This window comes from Cebus imitator, unplaced genomic scaffold (assembly GCF_001604975.1).
Source record: "Cebus imitator isolate Cc_AM_T3 unplaced genomic scaffold, Cebus_imitator-1.0 Scaffold92, whole genome shotgun sequence".
NCBI classification, from domain to species: Eukaryota; Metazoa; Chordata; class Mammalia; order Primates; family Cebidae; genus Cebus; species Cebus imitator.
The window spans coordinates 1842715-1848338 of NW_016107407.1; the positions used below are offsets into that span (position 1 = coordinate 1842715).

At 46.9% G+C, this 5624-nt stretch overlaps 1 protein-coding gene across 4 annotated transcripts in view; it reads left to right on the forward strand.

Annotated features, from left to right (window-relative positions):
- The window catches only part of CUL2 (cullin 2), an 83365-nt gene continuing 77741 nt past the window's right edge, over positions 1-5624 (forward strand). Inside the window, exon 1 of one of the 4 annotated variants that reach the window (XM_017535353.2) lies at positions 1-201. The gene's annotated coding sequence lies outside the window, so the exon portion shown is untranslated. The other 3 variants (XM_017535352.2, XM_017535354.2, XM_017535355.2) reach the window with 3 other exon arrangements.

Sequence of the window (5624 nt, forward strand, 5' to 3'; positions counted from 1 at the left end):
TTTCCGAGGGGGAGTTTGGCAGCAGCGGAAGGAGGAGACCGGAGGGTGTGTGTTGAGCAAAGCCGGGTGCCGAGGAAGACGACTGTTTTACGGATCCCGTGATCGGCCCGGCCGTCTCCCCTTCCCCCCCTCCCTACCGCCCCTGCCCCGCCGGGGAGCGGCGGCGGCCTTGGACTTCGCTGGGTTTCCTCGCGGAGACAGGTGAGTGTCGGCGCGCGGGCTCCCCGGGCTTCGCTCCCCACCCCCCGCGTCTCCGGGGTAGGTGGCGGCGGCCGGCCGGGGAGGCGGCCTCGGCGCACAGTAATGGCTGCGCTGTGAGCGGGGGAACGCGAGCTGACAGCCGCCGCCGCCGCCTCCGCCCACCTTCCTCGCCGGGGCTTCGTCCTTCACTCCTTCGGGCTGCCTCCCCCTCCCCTTGTCCCCCTGCCCCTTGCCCCGCTTCTGCAGAAGGTAACCCCGCTGAGGGTCGGGGAGCCGGGCTGCAGGCGCCGGGAAACTTCCCTTCCCGGTTAATGGGTGGCGGGGCTGGGGCGGAGGAGAGGAGTTAGGGGCGACGAGGTCGGGGGAGAGGGATGAAAGGGGGAGGCCCGGGAAGATGGTGTCCTGTAAGTGACCTCGGCTCCCCAGAGCGCTGACCCCTGAGCCCTGCCACCCCCTGGACTGCATCCCAGGCCTCCCCAACCCGATCTTGGCCGCCTCTCCCTCGGCCCCATTTTCCTCCGAAGGAGGGAAGGTGAGAGTGCGTGTACTCTTCTGCATATTTGCGTGCTCACACGAATACACAACTCTGTGTGTTTGTGTGTGTGTGGGGGGGGAGGGGGGGCGCATCAATCTCATGCATCCTTACCACGAGTATTTTCACTTTTGTTTCCGCAGACTGCAAAGATTGATAGCTTTGGGGTGGAGTATCATACGTGCATGCTAGACCTCTTGTCTCAACACTTAGGGTCTGGTGAAATAAGATCCTCACACGCTTTCTAGCACTTGCTTACCCTCTAGGGAGTCTGGACCATTCCCTACCGTTACGTGCATGCAAATAAAACATATGTGAATTGTAGGCTGTTATTAATGTTAAGACCACACCTTTGCCCCATGGATTAAAATATTGCTAGTTGAAGGCCAGTACTCTGGGCTTTTAAATTTTGAAGATACATACTATTAACATTCACTGTAGATTGTGACTGTTCAGTATAAACGTCTTTGAACTAGACTTGTCCCAAGCCTATCTTCGTAGTAAAGTATGGGAAATAATCACTTTGATCGGATTGACAACTGACTGCATAATAATCACTTAAAAACATTCAAAATACTGTTGTCTGCCCTTTAGAATTGTACATTCCTTTTCAAGACAGACACACGAACAGATTAGCTATACTTTGCTTCTTTTGACCGTATGCAGTATCTGGAAGATCTTTCCAAAAGAGTTACGTGAGATAACAGAAGTACATATTATTTTTTTTGTTTCAAGATGGAGTTTCACTCTTGTCACCCAGGCTGGAGTGCAGTGGTGTGTGATTCGCCTCCCGGGTTTAAGCAATTCACCTGCCTCAGACTTCCAAGTAGCTGGCATTACTGGCATGTGCCACCACACCCGGCTAATTCTGTATTTTTAGTAGAGATGGGGTTTACACCATGTTGGCCAGGCTGGTCTCGAACTCCTGACGTCAGGTGATCCACCTGCTTTGGCCTCCCAAAGTGTTGGGATTACAGGCCTGAGCCACTGCGCCCAGCCCATAGTGTTATGAATTTTTTTTTTTTTTAGTTGCTGTTTATGAGTTGGAACATTTCTACAATGTGCATTCACATAGCCTGGGAAAAATTCCTTTCCAGTTGTCTTTTGAGTATTTGGTTGTTCTGCCTCTGAAATACTCTTCATTCTCCATCCTCTTTGGTGGCTTTCTGTGCTCTATAAATATGAAGATTATCCATGTCTTTTATCCTCACCAGTTTGTCAGTAGATTAAATGTTGTGGGCTTTCTTTAAAGTCATTTTTGCCTTATCTGTCAGTTGACAAATATTAAGCACCTGGTTTATTTGCCAAGCAGTGCTGCAGGCATTAAGGGTACAAGGGTAAACAAGACACATTAAATTTCACATTAAATTGATCCTCTCGGGGTATCAATTCTGGCTTGGGATGGAGAGACAGACAGTAAACTGATAACCTCAGAGAATAAGTGCTGTGTAGGAAATAAGGTAAGGAGTTGTGGTAGTGGCTGGGGGATTACTTCAGATACTGTAATCTGAAAAGACCTTCCCAAGGTAAAGTTTGAAATTCTGAGGGAAAAGTTTCTATTTTAGGGAGGAGCAAATGCAGAAGCCTTGAGGTGCTGTCAAGCTGGGATCCTACAAACTGAAAGTGGCTTAAGGTGGACTGTGTTCGCGCTCTCCCCGGTCTCTTAACCCAGACTGCAAAAGTAGACTTTGCTCTCTTTTTTAAAATAAAAAAAAAAAAAGAGAGATTAAGGGTGGATCCTCACCAGTGGCTGGATCACGTTGGCTTTTGTTCTTCTGAGGCTTTAAAAGGCTTTTGGAACTCTTCTAAACTGGGAGTGGTAAGGTCTGATTGAGAATCAGACTGCCGTTTGGAAAAGAGACACAAGGAGACCAGTGAAAATGTTTTGAGATGTGTTTTGGAGTTGAAGATACTTACTGAAATTGTGATGTTTTGGATGAGCATGCAGTTGGGACAGGGGTCACTCCTGGGTTTTTGGCTTCTGCTGGAGGGTGATGATGCTGTGTACCGAGAAGAGGAAGAGGCGGCAGGAATTGGCAGGGTCAGGCTGTTGTATGGGTTGGAGTTGGATTGGACTGGTTAAATTGGATCTAGTTGTTCCAGTGGAGGCGAGGAGTAGGTGATTGGAAGTAAGTGTGGAACTTAGTGAGAAGTTAAGGAGTGATTTATTCATTCAACGAGGGCTTCTCAAGCACCAGCTTTAGACCAGATGTGTGGATATAGTAGTTAAATCTCTGGCTTCATGGAACTTAAGTTCTAGTGAGGAGAGAAAGATGGATATGGAGAGTCGTCAGCATTTATTTATTGGTATACTATACTTATGTTTTGAAGAAAAACTGTATTCACGTGGTTCACAATTTAAAATGTTAGTCTTGGAGACATGGTGAGACCCCGTGTCTACAAAAAATAATTTTAAAAAACAGCCAGGCGCGGTAGTGCACACCTGTAGTACTGACTATTGAGAAGCTAGGCCAGATGACCAGATTGGAGGCTGCAGTGATCTGTGATTGCACCACTGCACTCCAGCCTGAGTGACAGAGTGAGACTCTGTCTCTAAAACAAACAGAAAACCAAAATATAAAATGATCCATGGGGAATAGACTGATCATCTCCCTCCACTTCTTGTACCCTTGTCATCCGGCTTTCCTTGGAATCAAACATTGTTAGCTCTTTCTTAGATATCCTTTGAAAAAAAATTTGTGCACATACAAGTGAATATTGTCCCCAATTTGCAGAAATGGTAGCACACTTTACTTGCTTTGACATTTGTATTTTTTAGAGTATTAAACAGTATTTAAGTTATGAAATAAGATGAGAACACAGAATGTAGAAAGGAGAGGCCAGGTGAGGCGGCTTACGCCTGTAATCTGAGCACTTTGGGAGGCCGAGGTGGGCAGATCATGAGGTCAAGAGATCAAGGCAGGAGAATCACTTGAACTTGGGAGGCAGAGGTTGCAGTGAGCAGAGATCACACGCCCTGCACTCCACCCTTGTGACAGAGCGAGACTCCGCCTCAAAAAAAAAAAAAAATGGAAAACTATGGAGTACGCAGCATTTTCTGATTTGGTCCCTGCCCTTGTTAAGTTTATCTATTTATTTATTTTGAGATGGAGTCTCGATCTGTTACCCAGGCTGGAGTTTGTATTTTAAGTAGAGATGGAGCTTCAACAGGTTGGCCAGGCTGGTTTCGTTAAGTTTTTGACCTACAGGTGTGGAATTGTTTAAAAAGCTGTTTCCGGCCAGGTGTGCTGGCCCCGGCCTGTAATCCCAGCACTTTGGGAGGCTGAGGTGGGTGGATCACTTGAGCCCAGCAGCTTGAGACCAGGTTGGGCAAAATATAGAAATTGGCCATGTGTGGTGGTACAGGGCTGTGGTCCCAGCTACTAGTGAGGTTGAGGTAGGAGGATCACTTGAACCCACAAGGTCCAGGCTGCGTTGAGCCACTGCACTCCAGCATGGATGAGAGCAAAAGGGGCCTCACTGTGTTGCCCAGGCTGATCTTGAACCCCTGGGCTCAAATAATCCCTCACCTCAGCCTCTGTGTTAGGATTACAGGTGTAATCCACTGTGCCCCACCTTGTTTCTTTTCTTTTGTTTTTTTTTTGTTTTGTTTTTTGTTTTTTGAGACGGAGTTGCCCAGGCTGGAATGCAGGGGCGTGATCTCAGCTCACTTCATTCTCCTGGGTTCAGGCGATTCTCCTGCCTCAGCCTTCCAAGTAGCTGGGACTACAGGCACCCTCCATCACACCTGGCTAATTTTTGTATTTTTGGTAGAGATGAGGTTTCACCATGTTGGCCAGGCTGCTTATTTCTTTTATTTTTTTCAACTTTTATTTTAGATTCACGCAGTACATGTGTAGGTTTGTTCCTGGGTATATTGTGTGATGCTGGGGTTTAGGATATGAATGATCCCATCACTCTGGTGCTGAACATAGTACCCAACATTTTTTCCACCCTTTGGAGTAAGGGTGGAAACAGTTTTTCCTCCCTCACTGCAAAAAGCTCTTTCTTTTTGTGAGACTTTTTACAGAAGTTTGCACTGTTTCTTTTGTGTTCTTCTTTATCTGCCTGTTCTTTGGGTAGTCTGGAAAAATGTCTGGCTATGATTGAAAGCAGTGTTTCATATGTACTATCAGTTATTTATTTATTTTTTTTGAGACAGTCTCGCTTTTTCGCCAGGCACCAGGCTGGAGTGCAGTGGCGCGATCTTGGCTCACTGCAACCTCTGCCCCACTGACTTCAAGCAGTTCTCCTGCCTCAGCCTCCCGAGTAGCTGGGACTACAGGTGCATGCCACCACACCCAGCTAATTTTTATATTTTAGTAGAGACGGGGTTTTACTGTGTTGGCCAGGATGGTCTTGATCTCTTGACCTTGTGCTCTGCCCACCTTGGCCTCCCAAAGTGCTGGGATTACAGGCAGGTGCCACTGCGCCCAGCCACTATCAGTTATTTTTAAGTAAATTGATGACAGGATCAGCCCTAGAATCTTAATATTATGAAGATTTATGACTGGCTCATGTTATAAATCTATGTCAGTACTTTATATTTGGCTTTTCATTGGGAAAGGCTTATTTGAAACAATTCTTTGATTCTTAAAGGTTTTGAGACAATCAGTAGGAGTGTTAGGTTAAGGTTGTGATGTTGGATCTGTAGAAACTTTGGGGATACATTGAACCCTGTTGATTTTCCTTTGGAGGAGGAGAGGTGCAATATTTTCTTTTGCTTTAAGCTTTGTTATTCCGGAGAATTAAAAATTCAGACTGATACTGTTTTGTTTGACTGTTTGGGACAAAGTTTTGTTCTTGTTGCCCACGCTGGAGTGCAATGGCGCGTTCTCGGCTCACTGCAACCTCTGCCTCCTGGGTTCATGTGATTCTCCTGCCTCAGCCT